The sequence below is a fragment of the Lissotriton vulgaris genome, chromosome 11, assembly GCF_964263255.1.
Source record: "Lissotriton vulgaris chromosome 11, aLisVul1.2, whole genome shotgun sequence".
In the NCBI taxonomy this organism is placed as follows: Eukaryota; Metazoa; Chordata; class Amphibia; order Caudata; family Salamandridae; genus Lissotriton; species Lissotriton vulgaris.
Genome location: NC_141699.1, coordinates 71,985,500 through 72,013,481, shown reverse-complemented (window position 1 = coordinate 72,013,481; position 27,982 = coordinate 71,985,500). Strand labels below are relative to the sequence as shown.

The window sequence follows — 27,982 nt, the reverse complement described above, 5'->3', positions numbered from 1 at the left end:
TTCAAAGGGGCTGAAGCCCACTCCCTTTTGTGGCACTTCCCTGTAAGAAAACAAGAGACAGGGTAGGAGGATGTCCCATTTCCTCCGCAGGCTCTCAGGTAGACTCCGTATCATACCTTTCAAGGTTTTGTTAAACCTTTCCACAAGACCATTGGTTTGTGGGTGATAAGGAGTGGTAAACCGATAGGTAACCCCGCACTCCTTCCACATAGCCCGCATGTATGCTGAAAGGAAGTTAGTCCCCCTGTCGGACACAACCTCCTTGGGGAAACCCACTCGGGTAAAGATCCCCATCAGGGCCCTTGCCACCACAGGTGCAGTGATGGTCCTCAGAGGTATTGCCTCTGGGTACCGTGTGGCATGATCCACCAAAACCAGTATGAACCGGTGACCAGCCGAAGTTGGTGGATCCAATGGCCCCACAATGTCGATGCCCACCCTCTCAAAGGGGGTGCTAACGACAGGTAGTGGTTCCAGGGGAGCTTTTAGCTTCACTCCTGTTTTCCCACTAGCTTGGCAGGACACACACGTCCGACAATATGTATCAGACGCCACTTTCATTCGAGGCCAGTAGAAGTGGGGGACAAGCCGGGCAAAGGTCTTGTCCTGTCCTAGATGTCCTGCCAATGGTATCTCATGAGCCAGTTCCAGTAGAAAGGCTCTAAAGCATTGAGGGACCACCAAGGCTCTGGCTGAACCGTGGCCAGGTGCCTTGGGCTCACTGTAGAGGAGTCCATCCTCCCAGTAAATCCGGTAGCTCCCTTCAATGTTTCCCGCTGCCTGGGCGTTGGCCTGTTGCCGCAGCCCCTCGAGAGTAGGGCACTCTTTCTGAGCTTTGCAGAACTCTTCCCGGGAAGGACCTCCCTCCACATGCCATTCAGTAGGGATGGGTAGGTTCTCCAGGGAAGCAACACTCTCCCCTGTGGACTCCAGATCCACCTCCGCAGGTGGTCCAGCTGTCTCACGAGGTGGAGATGTCGAGGCAGGGTCCTCCGGCCTCTTGTCCTTCTCCTCTCTGGCAGCCGGCTGGGCCATTGTTCCAGGCTCCAGCGTAAGCAAACTTCCCCTTCGGGCAGTCGCTGACCTTGTGCTGACACAAGTCCAGTCAGGGGGTCCCAGCATCGCAGAGTGAGTCTGGTACTCCACCCTCCTCCAAGCATTGTGCTCCATATCATTCCCTAACAGGCAGTCAACAGGCACGGCAGGGCTTACGGCAACTCGAAGTGGACCTGCAACCCCTCCCCACTCAAAGGGAACCTCAGCCACAGGGTAGTGGCCCAATCTGCCGTCAGCCATTACGGCGGGATGGAGTATGTCTGGGATGACCTGCTCTGGAGACACCAGCTGACTCCTTACCATAGTCATGCTGGCTCCTGTGTCTCTCAGAGCCTCCCCTCTACGGCCATTGATGGTGACCCACTGCTCATACTTAGTAGTATTAGAGGGCAGCTGGGTCTTGGGAACCATCTCCTTATCTCCCAGGGACACTAAGGTGACACCCGCCCGCTCCCCTCCATTACCCAAAGGCATCTCCTCCCCGAGCACTACACTAGTGATTCCCGGGGCTTTTCCTCCAGTGGGAGGGGGTGGTCTTTTTGGGCATCTCACATCTCCTTTATAGTGTCCCACACCACCACACTCAAAACAATGAACAACCCTTGGCTGCTGGCTCTGGCCAGGGGTAGGGTTGCGAGGGGGGTTACTCTTGGGGATGAATCCTCTGCCCCTTCCTTGCGAAGTATTTTGTGGCCCTTTTGAGAACTCCCTCTTAGTTTCCCCTCCCTCTTTCTTCTGGGGGGCGCCCTGTCCTTGCTTCTGGGAATTCCCTCCAGTCCCCATAGTCGACACCCGGGTACTAACCCAGATGTCCGCCTCCTCAGCAAGCTTCCTGGGGCTGGTCAGCTTGCTGTCCACCAGATGCTGTCTTAGTTCGGGAAGACACTTCTCGAGTAGGTGTTCCTTGAGTATGAGGTCATATAGTCCCTCATAGTCTCCTACTTCGCTGCCTCTTACCCAACCCTCCAGGGCCTTCCTGGAGTAGTCCAAGAAATCTACCCAGTTTTGTGTGCCCAGCTTGTAGCTGCCCCGGAACTTTTGTCTATATTTCTCAGGGGTCAACCCAAACTTCTTGAGCAGCGCTGATTTCATAGCCGGATAGTAGGTCTGTTCACTCTGGTCAAGGGCCAACAAAGTATCCCTGCCAGTGGGGGGCATGTATTTGTACAACCCACCTCCCCAGTGGACTTCCAGAATCCCATGGGCCCTCAGCGAGACCTCGTAGGCGGCTAGCCATTTAGCAATGTCGTCACTGGGTACATAACAAGCCATAATATCTTTTGGTAGGTACGGTCTAGGTTCCCTGGTGTTGGTCTGGATATCGCTGCCACCATTCTCTGGTTTAGGGGTACGTAAGTTTAGGGCTTGCAAATCCATCTCCTTGATGGTCCGCTCATGCTCCAACCTCTTTTCCTCCCTCACCATGTCCATCCTGGCTAGTTCTATTCTCATCCTCCTCTCCTCCCTCCTATCTTCCAACTCGGCGTCGGTCAGGCCCCTCTCTGACACACTACTGCCCACTCTAGAAGGTGTTCTAGGACCTGTTACAAGGTTCTCCCCTCCCGCCTGGTACAGTGTTGCGGTCTCCAGGACAGTGTCCTTGTCACTCTCCTCAGGATCTACCTCCTCCCCGGAATGAGCCTCTACCCATGCCCGAATACTGGTCAGCAGCTCAACTTTTCTGGCTCCTTTCTTGAAAAACACCCCCTGCTGCTGACACCATTCCTTCAATTGGGTCACAGTATAATTGTCTAGCTCTTCCACATTTACCTCCATTCTTATTTGAAGTATAAAATGCTACACAGGAGAAATCCACAGAGTGACCTGAGGTCAACCTCCACCCACCGCCAGAAGTCAATTTAGAAAAACCAAAAATGTAAATTAGGAGGGCCGCAGGGAGAAAACTCCAGGTGGGGTCTCGTGGTTGGCACTGCGTTACTAATAAGTGAGTGTAAGTACAAATCCGCTATCCCACCGCTGAAACACCAATTATGTTGGACCTAGATTACCCAAGCCTACATATGGTAGCTTGGCACAGTAGTGGTCTACAGCTAACTCAAGGCGTTGGCTAAGTACTTACAAGTCTCACCCACAGTAACACAGTGATGAACCACTAAAATAAAGACACAACACCTCTGTTTGGAAAAATACCGTTACCTTTTATAAAAATAATATGGCTCTTTGGTTTTAAATCATACAGGATACAACATCAATTTCTTTCAGGAATAAACATTACACTTTTACTTTGAGAAATTACTTTTCACTCTTCCTGCTGTGGAAAAAGGACAGTAAAACACATTCACTTGATAAGAGTTCAGTAATGAGGAAGTGACACTCTTTTGAAATTAAAAGAAACCTGTTAGTTTTATACTATGTAGGGTTACACAATTACATCACCTAACTGGCATGTACATTTCCTAACAGTTTCAGAGTGCTATTCAGGGTTATTGGCCTGCTTCAGTAGTAATTTTCAAGACCCTAGTATCACTACCCTGTAACCAATTCTATAATTACTCTGGTGTATCAAGCTAACTCCCAGCTCAGATCAGCCCTGGGCTCTACAATGAACTATTATTTATTCTATTCACAACTTAGGATTTTCACTAGCAGTTCCCAGTTATTAGACTCTTTAGGGGCCCCTCTCCCCTGCTCCTTACTTTAGCGTGGGGACGATGATGTCCCAGTCCCCACGCGTCACTGTTGCCTCTGGGCGCCTGCCGGCGTCTTTGCCTCTGTTCCGCCGAACCGGCGCTTTGCTGGGGGGTCTGGCGGTGAATTGATTGGGGTCCCCGCTCACCCTTCCCTGCTCGTGTCTGCTTCACACTTCGACACACGAGCGGGAAGGTAAAAACGGAGCAACACGCCTGAGCCTTCTTTTCCCTCGCTCGCGCTGGCTCCTTCAGCTAGCGCTCGAGCATGAGGGATCGGTGTCACTGACACGGCGCTCCAGGAAGCCTTCCGGCGCCTCCTCAGTCACGCCGACAGTCGCGCTGATCCTCCGGTCATGCGCGGAAGCGCTCCACGACGGCTCCGCCTCCTCAGCGACGCGCACTGCTCCGGGCCTGCTCACCTTGTTGCCCCTCCTTCCGGGGACCTTCACCGCTCACGGGGCATGCGCGAGCCCGACGCTGGAAGCGTCTCTTCAGGGGCCGGCTCACTTCGCCTCACGAAGGCTGATTAAGGCAGCGCAGGTGCGAGGGACCAGTGTTCCCGCTTGGCGCCGCGCTGTCACCACTCTTTTGGCCACTGATCTTCCCCTCCCTTGACTCCAGGGAAAAACGCTGCACAGAGCGGGACGCTCTATCGTCAGGGTCCCAACAGGCTCTGCTGCCGCCTGCCTCCTCCACCAAGCCTCAGGAGCACCACAGAGTCCACACCTGGCTGGAATCCACTCTCCTACTCAGCGCTGGTAGGTGGAAGTCTTATCCAGGGAAATTAAGTCTCCTAGCCAGGCGTTCCACTAGGGATCAATGGGGGCAAGACTTAGAAGGGTCTTCCTTCTCAAGTAGCTCGATTTCTGTCTCAGCAGTTGTTGTCTTGAGAGAGGGATCGGTCAAAGGCTGAAGGGGGAACAATCCTCTGAAGTAACTGTCAGCCTCAGTGACAAACTAGCTGCTCTCAGTGTGTCCACCTCCTCTCACCACTGCCTCACTCCTCTACTCTGGGGTCAGCACAAAATGGCTGCTGGTCACTGGCCTTATATAGGTTGGCCTGAGACCTGCAGAAGTCTCTAGTTGATTCCAGAAAGTTCCCTAATGTTATCCTATGGACCTGCCCTCCAGTAGTGTCCGTTATGGCAGTTGGTGGACACCATTTTAGATCTTCTGGAGATCCCTAGATTTTCAAGGGGGTGACTAGGCCTCACAAGTTATGAGGGAAAAATGGCGTCATCGCCAAGGAACACCTAGCCCCCTGACAGCATTAAAAATTCCTGATGGACACATGTAAAAAATAAAAATAGAAACTCTGGGAGGCTAAGGGGGACAAAAATAAATCATGGTGGTTAGAGTCTTCCCAGAAGCAGACAGGTCTAACACCTCCCAAATTGTTTGTTGGATACTACAGAGCTGAGACAGTTTGTTGTTCCTGTTCATCTGGGGTGGCAGAGTGCCTACGGTCAGCCTGCACAATGGCGACAGGGGGCAGAGGCTCCAGAAGTAATGCTCAGGGGAGACTTTCTAAGAGAGCATGGTCGAAGGGCACTGACAAAGGGGATTCACTGAGGTCAGATAAGAGTGCTACAGAGGAGGCGCACCCAGCTGAAAAGGAACCGACGCTTCACGATGTATTGACAGCCATCGGGGGATGGGAACTTCCATGGATTGAGTCACAGTGGAAGTCTCTTTGCTCAGGACGGACTTCAAACAGATGAACAAACAAGTGCAGGAGCTCAAGATAGCGACGACGGCTCTGAGGGATGACACTTCGGAGCTCCAGCGTAAGGTGGAAGATATGGAGAAACGCCTGGTTAGAATGGCGCAGCAACTGGACGATTATGAAGGGAGGGCCCGCCGGAACAATATCAGGATCTTAGGTGTTCCGAAAAAAGTGGAGGAACCTGCGGCTGACCTATACGTGGAGGAGCTCATAACGAACCATCTCAAACCCAAGGCGTTTTCTAGTTATTTTTCAATAGAGCGGGCACATAGGGTGCCGGGCGGCTGGCCAAAGCCAGGGGCCCCACCGAGGCCAATTATCACCAGGGTCTTTAATTTCAGGAACAGGGATAGCATTTTGCAGTGTTCCAGATCTGGCACCCCTCTTAAAATCGACAACTACGAGGTGTCCTTTTTTCCGGACTTCACCGCTAGAGTCCAAGCACAAAGAAGAAGCTTCCAGGCGGTCAAGAGGGAGCTCCGTAAAGAAGACCTGAAATATGCGATGCTCTTCCCGGCCAAGCTGAGAGTGGAATGGGACGGCAAACCTTGGTTCTTTGACTCACCGGACACAGCCTGGGAATGGCTGGAGGGTTGGACCAACGTGGAGGGCAGGAGGGGTACTCGTCGTGACAGACTGAAGCGACGGACCGGTGATGACCCGGGTGTAGTGGAAGACGGAGCTGCTATGGAACCTGCACCAGAATCGAGTGGTCTGGATGAACAAGAATGAGACTGCTATCGGGATAACTGTCGAGATAAGACACTCTGTCTGGCCGCAACTAGATTGTGGGGGGGGGGGAGGTTGATAGTAAACTGGGTTGTTGCGCAACAATGATGGGTGGGGGTTGTCAAGCACTACGTACGGAGTGTAATATGTTTGATTTATTGATTGTTATGATGTGCTATGAAGATTCAAGGGCGTTTTCTGATTTAGTGGGCTGTGTTGAAAAGTAGCTACTATTTGTCGTTAGTGGACGAGGGGCTCGATCTTCCCCCATTTGCGCTTGAGCATGGTTGGGTGGGGCAAAGGCACTCTGCCGTTTTGGGGGGTGGGTCGTTCTACATCCACAGGGAGGGGAGCAGGGAGGGGGGGTGATGTGAAAGGGTGGGGTGGGGTGGTCTTGGGGAGTTGTGGGATGGGTATTAGGCGAGGTTCAGGATTGGGGGGGTGGGGGGGTTTGTGTTTTGCTTTTCGTTTTGGTTTTGGACTGCAATCACTTATAATGATGAGCGAGATGTGTGAGGAAGAGGGTATTTTGAAGCACGGTATTGATGGAAATGGAGGGTCAGGAGTTGAGGCACACTGAGGATTCGACTGTTGTCCCTTCCTTGACTCCGGTACCGCCGTTGACGGTTGTCACTTGGAACGTACACGTGCTGGGTGACAGGATTAAACGAGGGTTGGTTTTGCAGTACTTGAGACTTACAGCACTGGCTATAGCATTACTCCAAGAAATGCATCTGGTGGGGTCGACCTGCAGAGCTCTGGATCGATGGGGGTACAAAATGGTAGCTCATTCGGAGTTCTCAACGGGTTCCCGAGGGGTAGGTATCCTGGTGCGGAAAAACTTTCTTTAATTGTCCACCAGGTGTGTGAGGACTCCCTGGGGAGGTTTGCTGCTATGATGTGTCAGTGGGAGGGGAAATGATTTAATGTAGTGTCAGTCTATGCTCCCCCGGCTCTTCATTCAGTGACCCTTCCAGCTCTTAGTGCGTTTTTATTGAATCTTCCTGAAGGTGAACTTATTATGGGGAGGGATTTCAAAGCAGTCATGGACGGAGCTCTGGACCGTCACCCGAGCAGGTCGTCAGGGGCGAGTGACTCGCGGATAAGTGGATTTTTGGATGCACTAGGGCTAATTGATGGATGGAGATATAGAAACCCCAGGGACGGTGGTTACACTTTCCAATCCGGGGCACACAATAGTCTCTCCCGTATTGACTACTTCTTCGTTTCGGCGGACAGCCTCCCTTGTTTGACCTCTATAGAAATACGGCCAAGGGGGATCTCCGATCACTCGCCGGTTAGTTTGACCTATACCCGTCACACGAAGGTGCGCAAACTCATATTCCTTATTTCCCCCGGCTATCTTCAGGTTCCCGTGATTGGAAAGGCTATAACTGAAGGAACAAGACAATATTTTCAGGACAACCTGGGCTCTGTGCAATCTCCTGGGGTCCCGTGGGAAGCCTATAAGACGGTGATACGGGGGCAGGCTATCTCTTCCATTACGGGGTATAAACGGGCAATGCTGAATGATTTGGAGGAGCTGAAGATGGAACTATCGGTACTCCAGAACCTGCATGAGTCCGACCCCAATGCAGAGACGGCCCATAATTTGCGCCTTAAACAGTGCGAGGTAACTGAACTACAGACGTCTCAGGTTAAACTGCATCTACAAAATACTAGACACATAATTTAAGAGCAGGGTGATAAGATCGGCAAACTCCTGGCATGGCTTGATAAGAAAGAAAGGGCACATAGGACGATCGCACAACTCCGTACACCATCTGGTGGAGTAGTCACGTCTCCATCTGACATTACGAATGCCTTAGCAGACCATTTGGAACAGGTCTATGCGTCAACGTCAAATATAACGACGGAAGAGGCCCAGACCTACATTAAAGATATTCGAATGCCCTCGTTGTCTGAGGAGGAGGCTCAGCTTCTAGACTCAGACTTCACAAATGACAAAGTCCTGGAGGCACTACAATCATTGCAATCGGGTAAGGCTTCGGGTCCTAATGGGATCCCGATAGAGTTGTATAAACGAGTCACCGATGTGACTGTGCCTCATCTTCCTGCAATGTTTCAGGATAGTTTTGAAAAGGGTAAACTACCTCTGGATCAACGAGTAGCTACAATAATTGCGATTCTCAAATCCGGTAAACCACCGGAAGAATGTACGTCATATCGTCCAATATCTCTACTTAACGCTAAAGCCAACATTTTGGCCAAAATGATAGCCAATAGACTGACCCCTCATCTCGATACTCTGATACACCCGGACCAATTGGGGTTCATGCCTAACATGAGCACGGCCCTCAATCTACGCCGGATTCATGCAGTGTTGGCACAGATGCCAAGTCTCCCCGAGCCGGCAGTTATTTTGTCGTTAGATGCGCGGATGGCCTTTGACATGGTGGAGTGGCCATATTCTCCGTCATTCAGGTTTTGGGCCTAGATTTTGTGCATGGGAGCAACTCCTTTACGCTGAGCCCCAGGCGCATGTAGTGGCAAACGGTCATGTTTCCAGAAACTTTCCACTTAGCCGGGAAACGCGTCAGGGATGCCTAGGGCCCCCCTTGCTCTTTGCTTTGGTGTTGGAGCCCTTAGCTGCCTGGGTCCGGTGGGACCCTATGGTGAGGGGCCTTAGACGGCCACGTGGGAGGACCGCATATCGTTATATGCGGACGATATTCTTCTTTATTTGACCCTCCCACGATGCTCCATTATAATGCTTCTTAATATTTTTGAGATTTTCGGACAGGTCTCCGGTTACAATATTAGCTGGTCCAAGTCGGTTTTGTTTGTTCTCAAGGGTCCTCCGCCTCAGCTCCCTGCAGATTGCCCCCTTAGGATTACTGAGGAACCATTTAAGTATTTAGGGATCTGGATCACACCTGTGTGACGGGGTGCTGGGTAAACCCTGTAATGTCCCGGAGTGGTGGTCCACCGCTCCCCTCTCACCTTGCACCTTGTCCCCACAGCTGCCCGAGACCGAGTGGAGAGAGAGACAGGACGATTGCTGGGCGCCCCCTGAAACAGGAGCTGGCGCCTTTAACTGGAACAATCCGACGGACCCAGCCACGCCCCTTCTCTACGGAGCGACGTCAAAAGGCGGAAGCACTTCACCATCGGCGGACGGCGTTTCCCAGGAGGAAGATGGTGTGGAGACCGGAAGGAACAGCGCAAGTGCAACCCTGAAGGAGGACGGAGTACAGACGAGCCCAGCTGATATCATCAAGCCTGGAGGCCAACGTTTCGGTGCTTCGCCCCGCCACGGTCCCGAGGGAGGAACGTGGCTTAACAAGGTACGGGGCCGGTTAGCGGGGTGGGTTGGACGAAGTAGCTTCCCTACCGAGTAATATTCCGCTGCCGAGTGTACATAGCGTCCCCTGTGCCCCTTCCTTCACGAGCACTGAGAGCACTTCGTGACGTTAACTAAAAGTTCACTGTCACTTGGTTTTCCCTCACTCCCCTCCCTCCATTTACTTGGCTTTCTGGACGTCCCAGTAACCGTTGGTTTCTCCCTCTTTGCTTTCTGGGTTATGGCGGTCCTGACGAGCACCTCCTGAAGCTACGGGCAGAAGAGCCCCGACCGGAAGTCTTCCAGCGAGTCGGATGGGACCCCTTGACGTCACCAACGGAACACCCGGCCCCATTTGTGTTTGAACTGTGTTTTCTCACCCCGTACAAGAGACTGAATCCTCAGAACTCATTCTTCTGTTATGCAGAAGAAGACTTATATCTTAATAAAACCCTCATTAAAATCCTTACTCAAAGAACCGACCTTTGTGTTTACTCCGAGTTCCGACAAAACGGAAGAGCAGGTACTAGTTGAGGAGCCCCCCCTGGGACAACTGGTGTCAGAAGTGGGATCAGAAACAACAACCGTCTGCCAGAAAGAGATGGAAGCCCTAATAGACCACATCATAAAACGCCAAGAGAAGCTAGAATGGGCAGTCCAGCAACAGCTACAATGCGCCCAAGCCGATAGGGATTTGATTAAATCCACAGTAACCGCCCAACTCGAAGGCCTTAAGAATGTGCCGCCTCCCACACAGATGATAACAAGTACCGGAGAAGTACGACAAATCACACCTCACCATGCCGGTGTGGCTCTACAAAAATATATATCCGGCGAGCATCCTGACGCTTTTCTACTAAATTTTGAAAGAGCGGCCCGTGCTATGGGATGGCCCGAAGAGAAGTGGCCGTTTTTCCTTGCCCCTCTTCTCACAGGAGAGGCCCAGTCCGCCTATCAAGCCGCAAACCCCTTAGGGAACACAGCCTACAAAACGATAAAGGAAGTCATCCTCGACCATCTTGGCCTAGACCAGGAAGCCTACCGAGTGAAGTTTAGAAAAGAACGCGGAGTTACAGGAGAAAATCCGAAGACTTTGTTTTTTAGACTAAGGATGGCAGCGGACAAGTGGTTAAGACCCGATGTGTGCACCAAGGAAGAAATACTAAATAAAATATATTTGGAGCAGGTCATGGAGGCCCTGCCTTATGCAACCCAACGTTGGTTACAACAGCACGCCGGTTTGGACGTGAACCAAGCTATTGAAATGGCCTCTCATTTTTCCAGGGCACAACCACGAACCATAGTCTGGGACACCGACAAAACAGACAAGTCACAAAAGTCGATAGTGCCTGGGAAGTCTGACAAGAAACCCAAAGTGGGGAATGAAACCTTGCGGTCTCGTCCAGCTGGAATGATCTCCCCCTTGAATAGGGGGCCCCAGTGTTTTGAGTGCGGAGAGTGGGGCCACATAGCAAGGATGTGCCCACGGAAAAAACCTCCCGAAGAACCCATGGAAGTGGGCTATCTCCCAAGGACCGTGATGTATTCGGCGGAGCTTGGTAGCACCTTTTATGTGAGTATGAAGCTTAATGGACTTTTAGTGAAAGCTCTACTAGATTCCGGGTGCCGACAGTCGGTGGTTCAGGAACGGTTTGTTAAACCGGAACAATTTTCTACCCAGGCCACAGTGTATACACGCTGTGTACATGGCGATGTAAAACCCTACCCGGTAGCCGAGTTAACCCTATACTTACCCCAAAGAGATCCTTGTAAGGTCAGGGTGGGGGTGGTGGATTCTCTACCAGAAGACATGATCCTGGGAACAGATAATCCTGAATTCCTTTCCCTTTTTCGGGAAACATTGACCCCGACTCCCTCTCACAAGGCTAACTACCTCTCTCCCGAACCATGGGTCTTGGACAAGAGTTTTAGATTTGCACAGACGGAGGACAGGACATTGTATAATGCCTGGGAAACCGCTCATGCTAGCGATGGCACCACAAGCCCGACATATCCTAGGTTCCTGATCAAGAAAGACTTACTGTACCGGCAAGCTCAGAGCGATGGGGATCTACAGTTGTTAGTTCCGACGTCCTTCAGGGAGCAGGTATTGTTTTTTGCTCATGCACATCTAACAGCAGGACATACCGGCAAGGAGAAAACCACAGATGTCATTCTTCGTAATTTCTTTTGGCCCGGTATATATAAGGACGTCCAGGACTACTGTGCAAGGTGCGAGATATGTCAAAAGAGAAACTCGCAAAGACCAAGTGCCGCCCCTCTCCAGAGGATGCCAATCATCGGAACCCCTTTCGAAAGAGTAGGGATGGACCTTATAGGCCCTCTTCCCAAGACTCCCGTGGTCATCTGTACGCTTTAGTGGTGGTCGATTACGCCACCCGGTTTGTGGAAGCATTTCCGTTGCGTACCACCACCACTGCAGCCATTTCAGAGAAGTTTGTGGAGTTGTTCTCCCGGGTGGGTTTTCCGAAGGAGGTCCTCACAGACCAGGGAACCCCATTCACCTCGAAATTAATTAAAGAGGTGTGCAAAGTGTTAAACGTCAAACACCTGAAGACTTCAGTATACCACCCACAAACGGATGGACTGGTTGAAAGGTACAATCAGACACTGAAACTAACCTTGAAAAAGATGTTAACGGCGGAAGGTCCGTCCTGGGACAGGTTACTCCCCCTGGCCCTTTTCGTGATTAGGTCACAAAAACAGAGCAGCCTTGGTTGTTCATCGTTTGAATTGCTGTATGGCCGCGTTCCCAGGTCCCTGTTGGAAATGACCAAGGAAATGTGGGAGACAGAGGAAGAACTAGACAAAAAGGGGATGTTGGAATATACAACTCAACTGAGAACTAAACTGGGGAAGCTTCGGGAGTTGGCCCACTCCTCACTTGACCAACAAGAGAAAATCAAAAGAAATTACGATAAGGGGAAGAAGCTCCGCAAGATTGCTGTAGGAAAATGGGCTCTGGTACTTCTCCCTTCTATCAGTAACAGTTCCAAGAGTGAATGGCAAGGGCCCTATCAGGTGATTGAAGCCATTGGGCAAACCACATACCGGCTAAAGATAACAGCTACGAAAACACAAACGTACCACATCAACCTACTTAAGGAATGGTTGGGGCCTCCGCCTAAGGATAATCACCTGGTCATGCCCTCATCTACGGCACAGTCTTCACTACACCAATTAGTTGTGAACGACGAATTAACCTTGGCGCAGAAGGAAGAGTTACAGGAAGTGTTGACTCCATTTTCCGATGTGTTTTCGGATACTCCTGGGAGAACCACTTTGGTGGAGCACCGAATAGAAACATTACCCGGAAAAATAGTCAAACAACGGCCCTATCGAATCCCAGTAGCTCGACGTGAAGCCGTAAGAAAAGAAGTCTCCGAAATGCTCCAATTAGGAGTAATTCGTCCATCTCAGAGTCCGTGGTCTTCTCCGATCGTTATGATCCCCAAGCCGGATGGCTCGAAAAGATTTTGCATGGACTTCCGGGCCCTAAATGCAGTATCACATTTCGACACATACCCGATTCCCCGGGTGGATGAGTTGGTGGAGAAGATAGGAGACGCTCGTTACATCACCGCCATCGACCTCACGAAGGGGTATTGGCAAGTACCTCTTCGTGAGGAGGACAAGAAGAAGACCGCTTTTGTCACAGATGAAGGCTCGTATGAATTCACGGTCCTCCCGTTTGGCCTACACGGAGCGCCAGCAACTTTTCAGCGTCTCATGAACCAAGTACTGAGGCCATATTCCACCTTCAGTTCAGCGTACTTGGATGACATCGTCATCTACAGCAACAGTTGGAATGAACACATGAGACATTTGCAGACCATCCTATTAGCCTTACGGGAAGCAGGACTGCATATAAATGCAAAAAAGTCTAGGGCAGCCTTCACCAAGGTAAACTACCTCGGATATGTTCTGGGTGACGGGGCCATCGCCCCTCAAAACGAAAAGATCAGGGCAATAGAGAAGGTACCTTTTCCCACCACTAAAGGAGACATGAGGGCATTCCTAGGTCTGGTAGGGTACTACCGTAGGTTCATTCCTAACTTTGCAGAGACAGCGGCACCCCTAACAGATCTACTACGGAAAGAAGTCCCACTGAAACGATTCCCTCATCCCTCACAAGAGTCTGTGGAAGCATTTCAATCTCTAAAACAGTCTCTGACCACAGCCCCCGTGTTGTTGTCTCCCGACTATACAAAAACCTTTATTCTGGCTACTGACGCCTCGAATGTGGGGATAGGGGCGGTCTTGTCCCAGGTTGGTGATGACGGGACTGAACATCCAATATTGTTTGTAAGCCGAAAACTGTTTCCCCGAGAATGTCATTACTCAACTATTGAGAAGGAGGCATTGGCCATCAAGTGGGCCATAGATAAGTTGAAATACTATCTAGAGGGCACACAATTTGTTCTTCATACTGACCATGCCCCTTTGAGATGGATCCACCAGAACAGTAGCCAGAACCCCAGAGTTCTGCAGTGGTTTCTTTCACTGCAGCCCTACTCCTTCAGCGTACAGCATCGCAAGGGCAAAGACAATGGAAATGCAGACTTTCTATCCAGGGTCTTTCCTCTCCCCGATCGGGAGAAGCCAGGGGGGGAGGCATGTGACGGGGTGCTGGGTGAACCCCGTAATGTCCCGGAGTGGTGGTCCACCGCTCCCCTCTCACCTTGCACCTTGTCCCCACAGCTGCCCGAGACCGAGTGGAGAGAGAGACAAGACGATTGCTGGGCGCCCCCTGAAACAGGAGCTGGCGCCTTTAACTGGAACAATCCGACGGACCCAGCCACGCCTCTTCTCTACGGAGCGACGTCAAAAGGCGGAAGCACTTCACCATCGGCGGACGGCGTTTCCCAGGAGGAAGACGGTGTGGAGACCGGAAGGAACAGCGCGAGTGCAACCCTGAAGGAGGACGGAGTACAGACGAGCCCAGCTGATATCATCAAGCCTGGAGGCCAACGTTTCGGTGCTTCGCCCCGCCACGGTCCCGAGGGAGGAACGTGGCTTAACAAGGTACGGGGCCGGTTAGCGGGGTGGGTTGGACGAAGTAGCGTCCCTACCGAGTAATATTCCGCTGCCGAGTGTACATAGCGTCCCCTGTGCCCCTTCCTTCACGAGCACTGAGAGCACTTCGTGACGTTAACTAAAAGTTCACTGTCACTTGGTTTTCCCTCACTCCCCTCCCTCCATTTACTTGGCTTTCTGGACGTCCCAGTAACCGTTGGTTTCTCCCTCTTTGCTTTCTGGGTTATGGCGGTCCTGACGAGCACCTCCTGAAGCTCCGGGCAGAAGAGCCCCGACCGGAAGTCTTCCAGCGAGTCGGATGGGACCCCTTGACGTCACCAACGGAACACCCGGCCCCATTTGTGTTTGAACTGTGTTTTCTCACCCCGTACAAGAGACTGAATCCTCAGAACTCATTCTTCTGTTATGCAGAAGAAGACTTATATCCCAATAAAACCCTCATTAAAATCCTTACTCAAAGAACCGACCTTTGTGTTTACTCCGAGTTCCGACAAAACGGAAGAGCAGGTACTAGTTGAGGAGCCCCCCTGGGACAACCTGATTGTGATGCTTTTTATCGTTTGAATTTGGAACCCCCGTGTAGGAGAGTAGCGTCTGCAATCCTATGATCACCCCAGATTTTTGCTTTTTGCTTCACTGGTTTACGACTTTCCCTGGCTGTGGGCCTGCTAATCAGACCCACAGCCTTGCTGTTCTCTCTCTAAATTGACACACATGTACTTTAGGTGCATTTACCAATTGGTACTGGGCCACCTTATCAGTCCCTGTACAGTATACCTTAGGTATCCAGGGCATAGGTGTACCCAGGGCCTACCAGGGGCTGCAGCATGTATTATGCCACCCCTGGCTGGCCATCCAAATCTGACACAACTGGCTGCACGACAGCTGGGGCAAGGTGGTGTATCACCCTTTGCTTTAGATATAGTATTCCTATATCTAACCCTAAAATGGACACATGTATTCCTATCAGTCACTCCTATGGCAGGCCTTATCAATCCTGAAGGCAGAGTGCTTGGAATTATGTGAGATGGTGCACTGGCATGAGCTGAGCCCGTTTGCAGCTTGCGGAACCAAGTCCTAATAGCTGTTCCATGATAACGCGTACCATATACTCTTAAGTGCATTATAATCCTCGCGGTTATTTGCTATCTTTGGTATCGCTTTATCAAAACATGTTGAATAAGGTGTCATACGAATTGGAATACTAACCCCTCGCCAATTCTGGCGACGGGGTTAGCATTCCACCCTTCTAGAGGGACACGACATGTATGTAACTGTGAACCCCGGTTAAAGCTAACTCGAGCCTCAGCATCACAAAATGGATGCTGCCACCACAGACACAAGTCTGACCTCCTGCTGCTGGGAGTCCTTCCAGCGAGGAGAGCTCGGACAAAGGGTTTCCTGTCAGGGGCGGTGCTAGCACCATCCCAGACAGGGTTTTGTGTATCCCAGGTAGGCAGGGCTGAGAGGAAGGTGACTGCAAGTGGCACCCCGGTGCTCACTGTGCATATGCCGGCTTGAACCAGTTCCAGGGGCACACCAGCCCCTGATGAGGAAATAGAAATTTTATGTGGCCAATGTGTCCCCTGTACGAGGCCTATGTTGCCAATGCATTTGCATGGTGCACGTTTAAAAGTCGAGATGAACCCGTTTTGTGGCTCAGCTGAGCCAGGACCCGAATTCAGGCTCCATGCCTCTAGACACTCTGAAAGCTGCAGTTTAGCTATGTATCCCTGACCTCTCACATACTTCCTGCTTAGCCGAGAGGTGCCCAGCCGGCCTGCCAAGACAGTATTTTGCTTACAGCTATCTGCTCTGCTCCACAGAAACACATTCCTGCTTAGTGAAATGGTAAACATAACCCGCCTGCAGGAGATAGGGCCTAACCTTTCTGTCTCCATTCAAGTGATTTACAGAACTCGCATCCATAGAAGGCCCATGGCCCCCACGCAATGCACGAAGAAATATATGCACACACTAGCCCTTAGTGATGAGCAGCCTTTGCTCGAGCGACCTTTACTTCAGATAATACATCCTCCAAACTCAAGATATCAGATAATACCAGACGTGCAGGTCGTCCTGACACCCAAGGCTTCTCTACTAGCACGAAAGTCAGCTCCCCCCAGCTTTCCCCAGTTACACGTCAATTCCACGTCATGACCAAGTTGCGCACACAAGTAGGGTAAAGGTTCCAGCTGACCACGCAGACCCCCTCCATGTATCCACCCACCTATGACACACCTATGACTCATCAAGGGAACACCCACGTGTACGCCTTCTTACACGCCCTTTTCACGCCCATGTGCTCTTATCTCTCTTTCTCCTGATCCGCCTGGAGCGCTCCGCCTTCTCTATGCAAGTTAATGTATGTTTTAAGTATAAATAATGTACTCTGTGAATAAAGTTCAGATGACGATCCTTCCTGAACCTTAGTGGTGATGGAACCCGATTCTCCCTTAACTCGAGTTACTGAATTAAAGCCCTTTTGAATCGGACACCACGGACTCTGCCTCTCATTATATGCATGATCCTTGTTAATGTATAGAAATTCCGACAGGGTAATTATTTTATTTACCACATAATCTGGCGCCCGAATAGGGACTAATCCCTTTCCCACGCGCCGGTGATGTAGGTCCAGCCCCCTGCCCCCTTCTGCAGCCGTGACGGACTTCAAGTGTACACGACAGCGGGACTTCCTGCCTACTCCCTCAGGCCCACGGAGGAGACGAAGACTGCGACCAGGCATCCACACCAGGCGGTGTGGATTGCGGACCATCCCAACCAGAGCCCAAGCCGTGAGAGAGCAAGGTCCGAGGTATCCCGAGGCCCACCTGTTCCGAGGCGCATGCGCAGCAGCAGTACCGCAGTATCGAGTTTCCGAGGCCTTCAAGTTCTGCTTCCCGGTGAGTACCGTTATTGGGAACCTATAAAGACGGGTTCATTTATTTTGAGCTCGGTAGAGACGTGTCTGGGTACACAGGCACGGTAAAGACGGGTCCATTTCGGTGGACACGGTAAAGACGTGTCTCTTTATGAGACCGGTATGGTTGTACTGTATTGCAGTACATAAAGTTAACGATTTTCAAGTTCATGTTTTCACCATGTATCAGTCAAACTGTATCTGTTTTCAATGTTTTAGTGTTGTAGTGTGAATGGTTGTTTTCAGTCTATTTTTTGTGTATATTGTGTTTTCGTTGAGTTAGTTCCAACATGCCACTGTTTTCGAAATTACGTCAGATAGGGATCAGGAAAGGGATACTGGAAGAAGCAGTTCCCGTCCCGCCTAGAGACACACCTGGTCATTTTATGTACCAGAAACACGGGCTAGATGCCATATTGTTTTTAGACTTATGGGTAGATTTCACGAAGGATCTAGAAGAGAAGTATAGATGGCCTGCCGCAGGAACATGGGATGCTGAATGCATTATGAGAGTAGAGGAAGCATTATGGAAAAAGAAAGTGAGACCGTCCCAGAAAGATGCCATTGAGTTATGGCGTAAAGAAGCGCATAGGAGAGCAGAAAAAGAGTTCCACAAAGCAGAGAGAAGTAAAGAGGCAGCTGAAAAAGCCAGAGAAAAAGAACTGCAGGAAGAGGGGGAACGGGTCAAAGCAGAACAAGCAGATAGAGAAAGAAATGCCCTCGTTGCAGGTATTTATCCCGTCCTCACAGAAGAACTAGCTAAAACGACCCCCTCAGAAGTACCGAGTAAGTTGCCACCACCACCAGTACCCTTTAGAGTACGTAGACAGAAGCTGACAGCAGCTGAAGCTTTTATTTCCTCCTATCTAGAAGAGCCCGCTCCAGACTATGTAAACGCAGAATTCCCTCCCTTCCCTCCGCCCCCATCACAGGATCTGCTTCTACAAATGCGGCTTCCGCAGGCCGTGAAAGACGACTTAGGACAAGGGGCAGTGGGAGGGGGGCCACCAACAACGCCACGAACCCCGCCAGCAACACGAGCACTGCTAGGGTTAGGACTACAACGAACGCCACAAATGACAGCATCACCCTTTAAGCATAATGTAACTATTTCACATTGTATATACGATCCAGTACCAGGCGCGGGTGCAATGCTCGTGTATTCACTAAGATTAAGACACGCTGTCGACTATTTGATCACATTACCAGGCATGAAGGAAAATTTAGATAAAATATATCATTTCATTAGAACGGGGGAGGGACCAGCCAGTATAGAAGAAGCCATGGAACAAAGAAAGGTGGAGGTTAAATGCATAATTTTACGTTTTTTGATTAACTGTCTGATCAGGGAACAAGACCAACCAGACAAAGGAGTAAACAGAGGTCTGACTGATTGGAGTGACAACATAGCTGCTGGTAAACATGATAAACAGGGACAGACAGAATGTATGTACAGGAAAATACGAAAAGAGATCTTAGTATTACACAGGAAAGAGTCTGACGGGAAAGATGAGTCATCAGAAGATGCTGAGCACGAAACAGAGGAGATGGATAAAATGAATTACGTAGGCAAAGCACGGCAGTTTGACAGGCCCAAGTGCCTCGACTACCGCAAACAGGGACCTCCTATAAAAAAAAGATATTCCCTCAAAAATCTATTCCAAGCTACTGAGAAAGCACTGAAAAGACGAGTAGAGTGCGATAGACCCCAGACCCCACACTTTCAAGAATTGGCCCGGTCAGCCGTTCAATGGGTGTCTAATTCTAACATATATAACAGTGATGTAGTGGCCCAGACCTTTTTGAGCCTTCCTCCGAACGAACAGCGTTTGGCTGGTATTTACATGGTTCAACATTTGATAACATTGTACGAGAGTCAATATTCTGATCCCGGTCCCTTGTATAAATTACTAGACGATATACTTCTAGATAGATGGATAGGCCTAGGTACTGAATTAATTAATGTCATTCTGGACCAACGACATAAGTACTTGACTTCTTTGACCACGTGCATGATTCCTGCCCCACACCACGACAGAAAGAGCTTACACATAGACAGACAGAACCCCCTACGAGAGGTACATCCCGTCAAAAATGCGGCGGGTAACCTTCAGCGAGTGTACGTTTACACACCCTTGACGAAACTAGAAATACTGGAAATGAAAAAGATGCTGCCCTGCCATGATAAAGACCCGGGGGGGTTCCACCGTGAATTAAAAGACATTCTCCGCATAGGGGATTACACGTACGCTGACATTATAAAATTATTGAAAGTACTGTTACCTGCTGGTATTTACGAAAAGCTTAAAGAAAAAGACTGGGAGGTGGGAGAGAAAAAGTTAAGTTGGGCAGAATTGGAAGACGAGGATAAAGGCCGGCACCCTGGTGTTGGTCTTGGGGACAAAGCTAAAGAACTACCTGAACTCTTGATACAGGTTTTGCCGAGATTATTGACTACTAAAAAGGAAGATTGGGATGCTATATCAGCCTGTAAACAGAAACTAGACGTGGACACCAGTGATTTTTATTCTAGATTCGAGAAATGTTTTTCTATTAATAGTGGCCTTAAGCCAAGTAGTGAATCATATCTACATCTTTTTGTGAGCAAATTAGTAGAGAATTCCTTACCCCCGATCAAGAATAGACTACTGAAGGTTGAGAGTACCTGGCAAGCAAATAGCCCTTCCCAAATGTTGCAAATGTTACAATATCACCAGAACAGAATTAGAGAGGAACAGGACCATGAAAAGAGACGCATGAAAGATACGAAAATGAAAGTGCTAGTTGCACAATCGGTACCAGCTAATGCGAATAAAAAGGGCACGACACCTGTTAAAGGGAACTGTAATTATTGCAAGCAACCAGGTCACTATGTAAATGAATGTGCTGTCCTGAAACACAATATAGCTACAGGCAAGACAAAAGAACGACCGCATCCTCCTAGACAGAATAGAACCCCACAGAACACGCAACAGACAGTAGCGAATTTTCCACCCCCACCATCAGCTGCCACACAACAAGCCACCCAACAAATGTACCAGTACACACAGTCGGACTATCCAGAATACCAACAGTTCTCATGAAACAGCCTAGAGAGGGAAGTTGGCTTGCCCCTTATTGAGGTTCCTGTAGATCAAGAGGGTCCCTATGTACATAGTCGTGTATTGGGAAAAGACAGAACATTTCTGATTGACACAGGGGCGAGCAGAACTACCATCAGCCATGACGAGGTTCCAGGGGCACCCCTCTCAGGCTCACAGAATGTTTCCCTGGGATTTTCAGGAAAGCCTATTGTTAACAAAGTGTCGAAGCCAGTTTCCCTAGGAGTCGGTCCATTGTCCCGTACTACAGACTTGTTACTTACTAAGTCATGTCCAGAAAATGTGCTTGGTATAAAGACATTGAAAGAACTAGGAGCAGTTATATGTTGTTCTCCGGAAGGAGTACGATTGTTCTTACGTGATTTCAAGGGACATTATGTGTTGAAAGATTTTGATCACAGACTCCAGAATGTACCACAGCATTTATGGGCACAAGGTCCGACTGACGTAGGTTACATGCACATTACACCACACTGTGTCACTCTCAAACCAGGAGTAGTACTGCCACGAATCCGACAAGTTACCACCTGATGCCGTAGTAGCCTTACTGAAAATTGTTGACGAACTCATTGCACATGGATTGGTAGTAGAAACTGACTCGAATGTATGTAACTCACCTGTCATCCCCATTCTTAAACGAACAGACCCTAATGCACCACCAGTCTACAGACTAGTGATTGACCTTCGAGAACTGAACAAATGTATAATTCCTCAATACCCAGTGGTCCCAGACATTTCTTCATTACTGACTGCAATTGATTCCGAGGCGACGTTCTTTACTGTAATTGACCTAAAGAACGCCTTTTTCAGTGTCCCAATTCATCCAGAGAGCCAATACCTCTTCGGATTCAGTTTAAATGGACGCAGCTTTAAATTTACGAGAGCTCCTCAAGGTTTCACAGAAAGTCCCAGTATTTACAGCCAAGCATTAAAGAGACAACTGGACAGTATTCACATGCCTACCAACACTGCACTGCTCCAATATGTAGACGATATACTGATCACAGCACGAACAGAACCAGACTGCGAACATGCATCACTGACAGTTTTACACTTTCTGGCAGACAAGGGGCACAAAGTGTCCCCTTCGAAGTTGCAATTCTGTGCACAGCAAGTGGTGTACCTTGGACACTTGCTGTCCAAGAGGGGTAGACAGCTGACACCAGAACGTATTCAGTTAATTGCCAACCTTTCACAGCCCAAGACACAAAAGGAAGTTCGGGCCTTCATTGGCCTCACTTCTTACTGCAGACAATGGATTCCCCAGTATGTCTATCTAGCCAAACCACTCATACAGCTGACAACACAGGAGGCAGCGTCTTTGACTGTCCTCCCTTGGACACAAGAACATACTCTTGCATTTGAAGAATTGAAAAAAGCCTTATGTCAAGCACCAGTTTTAGCAACTCCTTGTTACAGCAAACCTTTTACGCTTTTTGTCACTGAACGAGATGGAACAGCATTATCTGTCCTCACACAAGATCAAGCAGGAAAACACAAGCCTTGTGCTTATTTTTCTAGTACATTGGATCCAGTGGCCCAGGCTCTGCCTGCGTGCCTGAAATCAGTTGCAGCAACAGCCCTAGCTATAAGACAGAGTGATTCCATAGTGTTAGGACACCCCCTGACAGTACAGGTTCCACATGCAGTGGAAGTTCTCTTGAATAGAACACAGGCACAACATCTGACTGTAGCGAGACTGACAGGATATGAACTGACGTTATTTCAGCCACACATAGAGATCAGACGATGCAATATTCTCAACCCTGCTACACTCTTGCCCTCAAGCACAGTAGACACTGCACCACATGACTGTGTGGAAGTAATTAATACAGTGACGAAACCAAGACAAGACCTGACAGACATTGCACTACCAGACCCTGACCTGACACTTTATGTAGATGGTTCATGCATGAGAACAAGCACAGGAGAATTAGTGGCCGCATATGCCGAGACCACTGATACTGAAGTCATAGAGACACAAAGAATAGACACACTGTCAGCACAAGCAGCAGAGCTCATCGCTCTGACACAAGCCTGCATAAGAGCCAAGAACTTGAAAGTGAACATATATATAGATTCACAGTATGCCTTCGGGGTTGTTCATGACTTCGGAGTGTTATGGAAGGAGAGAGGTTTCCTGACCTCTCATGGGGCCAAAATTCAGCATGGTCCCCTTATTCAGGCTCTGTTAGAAGCAATACATTTGCCTACAGCCATAGCCATCCTGAAATGCAAAGCACATACGAAAGTTACAGACACCATTTCCCAGGGTAACGACCTGGCAGACCGAACAGCTAAACTTACAGCCCAGACACCAACAGACACGACAAAGACAAAAGTACCATCACTGACAAACAGCATGACAGTCAGGTATCCTTCACAAGATGTACTCGACATACAGACACATGCTACTCCAGACGAAATAAAGAAATGGACTGAACAAGGAGGGGTCCAGACTGACCAGGGTTGGATGACTAAAGGCAAAGCTACATGGTTCCTCCCAGACTCTATGGTACAAGTCATCATAAACACAGCACATAGTCCAGCACACTTAGGAGAAAAGGCAATGCTAGACAGCTTACAGAATATCTGGTTTAACAAGCACCTGCGTGCAGCAGAGAAACAGAAAGTACGCACCTGTATGGTCTGTTGCCAGTTCAATCCAGGCAAAGGCATTCCGGTGGAACAAGGTGGATTTCATCCTCCTGACCATCCTTTTGAAGTCCTTCAGATGGATTATATCCAGATGGACAAATGTAGAGGATACAAATATGTCCTAGTAGTTGTATGTGCACTATCTAGATGGACAGAAGCGTACCCAGTCCCAGATTACACTGCTGTGACCACCACCAGGCAATTGGTGCGTGAGTTTTTCCCACGGTACGGATTGCCCCGTGTCGTGTGCTCAGATAACGGTCAGCCATTCTCCTCTGAATTAATGAAACAAGTGTCCCTTCTGTTAGGATACCAGTGGAAATTTCATTGTGTCCGACACCCAGAGGCAGCCGGACTTGTCGAGCGTCATAACCAGACACTTAAGACGAAATTAGCGAAAGTCTGTGCAGAAAAAGGCGTGGATTGGATGGTAGCCTTGCCGGTTGCCCTCTTTTACATGCGTATGGTAGCTCATTCCAGAACAGGCCTGTCCCCTTACGAAATGGTTTTTGGTAGACCACCGAATATGTGGGGTACGCCTATGCCAAAGAAAATTACTGATGTTGACTAATATGCTGACAAATTACCTGGCTTCCTTGATGTCTGCACTCCTCTCTTGTCGTTCACAGGTTGCCGCAGCTTTCCCCGACAACACCCAAGTTAAAGAACATACCATCGTCCCGGGGGATCTAGTTTTTGTCCGGAACTTTGATCGTTCAAGCCCTCTTGAGCCCCGCTGGAGAACGCCGAAGTTAGTACTGCTTACCACGAGGACTGCCGTCAAGGTCGAGGGACGCAAGGGCTGGATCCACGGCCAGCATATTAAGAAATTCTTCGGAGATTCCGGAACTTTGATCAAGCCTAAAGACTGCCCCGACAAAAATGACTCAAAGCCCCCTTTGCTAGAAAAGACTCCGCAACAGGAATATAGGTCTAAATTACGGTCTAGTAAGTCAGACAGCGTTTAATTGTTTAAGTCCACTCGGTGGTGAATCGGTTAGACAGGTTCCTGACATGTATAAGATCGTAGACCAGAATAGTAGAAAGAGAGAAATGAAAGTAAAGTACTGCAAGATTTTACGCAGTAGATGTATAGTAACTCTGATTATTATGTTTCTTCTAAGTATAACCATTATATGTATCAGCTTGACACTACATGTTTTCTTTCCTCCTATTGCTTCACATATACACTCTTCCTTTAATGACACTGTAGAGCACACATTCAGTGATCTGCCACCCCATGAACTGTCATATCGACTAGCACTACGCAACAATACTTTTATTCGAATGTTGCACCATTCTCATCAGACCAGCAATGTAACGAATTGCTGGGTATGTGGCCGACTCCCACCTTATCAGAAAACGAAGGGAGTTCTGCCCCTTTTTCCTTTTCCGTTCTCGCACAATGGTTCGTGCGGAGCATGGTTTGCTTTAATGTCATCACAAGATAGAAAGTTCACAGTTTCCCAGAGCGATTGGATTTGGGGAGATTTAAAAAAAGTAATGAATGAGGCATGTTTTCCAGACGAAGATGGTCTTCCCCAAAGGAAAGGGACCGATCTAGAAAATGAAGTGTACGAACAAGGAAATGCTTCCCTTAACTTTATGATTCTGAATGTCCAGTCCGAGAAAAATACAGGTCCACCGTTCATATCAGTCCTACCAGTAAAAGGTGAATTGTGCGTTAGAAAGAAAGGATCAGTGCATTTAGGACACAGTGATTGTAATACTGTAGTCGAGTTCAATGATAAGGGAAAGTCTACTTTCAAAGCTTCCCGCCATTCCTATTTCATTTGCGGTCAGACAGCCTATGTGCGTCTGCCCTTAGATTGGGGTGGGACATGTTATATAGCGTTCCTACTGCCACCCGTTTTTCTAGCCCCATCCCATTATCATCGAGATTCCCGACTAGTACATGTTAGAAACAGGAGGGAGACCGATTCCCCAGTTGTTGATCAGACCGAGACAGCTTTGGAGCAATATACAGATTTCAATAGAGGATTCTTTTTCTTCATAGGTCCCGTCCAAAACAGTAAACTAATACGCAGGTTAACAAGAACTCTAGAAGCAGTAGTGAATGAGACTGCATCTGCCCTGGCGAACTTGACAGAGGAGCAGTCTGCCATGAGACTTGTTGTTTTTCAGAACCGCCTTGTTCTTGACGTCATCCTGGCAGATAGGGACGGGGCTTGTAGAGTGATCAGCTCCAGTTGTTGCGTGTTTATTCCTAATAACGCGCCTTCCGTGTATGCAGCAATAACACGGCTCCACAAGATAGCTCACGAGATACACCAAAACCCAGGAACATGGACTTGGTCCGGTTGGCTCTGGAGTGTAATATCAGCATGGGGATGGAAAGTATTGTCGTTCCTAGGAATGATACTGCTTGTTATATTCAGTTGCTGTCTCTGTCTGCAATGTGGCCCAGCGATTTGCGGCTTGTGTGCCACTGCCTGTATTCCCCATCCACGTATACAAAAGAAAAAAGACGAACAAATGATGCTGTATGATCAGATATATGGTATCATGAATATAGATGTGTCCTGAAGGGCAAAGTAGGGGACAAGGAGGGAATGAGGAAATAGAAATTTTATGTGGCCAATGTGTCCCCTGTATGTACCCTATGTATGTTCATGCCACCCATGCACTTTCCCTCTCATGCCTGTAATAATAATGTCTCTGCATTTCCGTCCAATATTAGAATGTCAGTTACAAAGCCTTCCATGAAAGAAACGTTAATTCTGCACTGAGGCCTATGTTGCCAATGCATTTGCATGGTGCACGTTTAAAAGTCGAGATGAACCCGTTTTGTGGCTCAGCTGAGCCAGGACCCGAATTCAGGCTCCATGCCTCTAGACACTCTGAAAGCTGCAGTTTAGCTATGTATCCCTGACCTCTCACATACTTCCTGCTTAGCCGAGAGGTGCCCAGCCGGCCTGCCAAGACAGTATTTTGCTTACAGTTATCTGCTCTGCTCCACAGAAACACATTCCTGCTTAGTGAAATGGTAAACATAACCCGCCTGCAGGAGATAGGGCATAACCTTTCTGTCTCCATTCAAGTGATGTACAGAACTCGCATCCATAGAAGGCCCATGGCCCCCACGCAATGCACGAAGAAATATATGCACACACTAGCCCTAAGTGATGAGCAGCCTTTGCTCGAGCGACCTTTACTTCAGATAATACATCCTCCAAACTCAAGATATCAGATAATACCAGACGTGCAGGTCGTCCTGACACCCAAGGCTTCTCTACTAGCACGAAAGTCAGCTCCCCCCAGCTTTCCCCAGTGACACTCAATTCCACGTCATGACCAAGTTGCGCACACAAGTAGGGTAAAGGTTCCAGCTGACCACGCAGACCCCCTCCATGTATCCACCCACCTATGACACACCTATGACTCATCAAGGGAACACCCACGTGTACGCCTTCTTACACGCCCTTTTCACGCCCATGTGCTCTTATCTCTCTTTCTCCTGCTCCGCCTGGAGCGCTCCGCCTTCTTTATGCAAGTTAATGTATGTTTTAAGTATAATAATGTACTCTGTGAATAAAGTTCAGATGACGATCCTTCCTGAACCTTAGTGGTGATGGAACCCGATTCTCCCTTAACTCGAGTTACTGAATTAAAGCCCTTTTGAATCGGACACCACGGACTCTGCCTCTCATTATATGCATGATCCTTGTTAATGTATAGAAATTCCGACAGGGTAATTATTTTATTTACCACACTGAGCTGGGGAAAGTCCGGACAAGGGAGAGGGGTGTAACCACCCCCCTCCTGGTCCCACCCATGGGCAGGACCTAGTCGCGTGCCAGTCCGTTTTTGTAGAATAAAGGTAGGAGCAGGCCCCCTTCCCAAATTAGATAATTCTGAATCTTGAACTACTTTCCACGATAGGAACTCTTGACTATTTCTGAAGACTCTCCCTTGTGGCTAAGGAGTAGCCACCCTGCACCCGCATGCACCATCTAAGCATCACGGTTTGCTGTAAGTCCATCCTCCGGATCAAGACTGCCCAGCTCGACGAAACCCGGATTCCCTGGCATCTCTGACCTCTACCTGCATCATCAGCCCAGCTGAGATTCGTGAGTGCGACGAGACCTAAGGGACCGGCCATCTTCTGAAACTGCACGACGCTTAACCAGCACGACCGCCGAGGGATCCTCGAGTGAGTGCTTTGGGGTTTGAGAAGCCCCAACCCTGAGCAGCTCCAGCACCGAAGTCCAGCCTCCCAGCATCCACGAGATCTGCGTGGGGCCCTTCTGCTCTTTTGCTGCTCACCGCGTTGTCCGGTCACTTGCCCGTTGGCTAGTGGCCCTCCTGACGACGTACCACGACGATTTCACCGCTGGTCTGGTTGCTCCAGACTGGCCCTTGCTCCCTTCCAAGAGAGGAGCACCCCGGACCCTCCTGGTCCACTCCAGACGCCATCTTGACTCCACCGCGTGGGCTTGCCTTTGTCAAGGCTTGTTGTTCCAATCCTGGTCCCAGCATCGCCGACAGCAGACACCTTCGTGGGACAGCTCGAACCTCCAGCCTGGTCGCCGACAACGCCTCCTGGTCCGAGGGACAGCAGAGTCCAGCGTCGCCCACTCACCTGGTCGAGGTGACTTCATCCGGTGCCATCCTAGTGCCCACACAATCACTGGCTAGTGATTAAGAACTGAGTCCCCTCTGCTTTCAGGTCATCTCCATCACCGATCCAGGCTTGGATCACACCGAACATCTTCACTGGTCGCCTGCCAGCAACTTCTTCTTTCAGGCTCCATAGAC

General features: G+C 49.4%; 1 protein-coding gene across 1 annotated transcript in view; it reads right to left on the bottom strand.

Annotated features, from left to right (window-relative positions):
- LOC147678995 (uncharacterized) overlaps positions 1-27,982 on the bottom strand; it is a 746,514-nt gene that overhangs the window by 144,097 nt on the left and 574,435 nt on the right. The window lies entirely within an intron of this gene.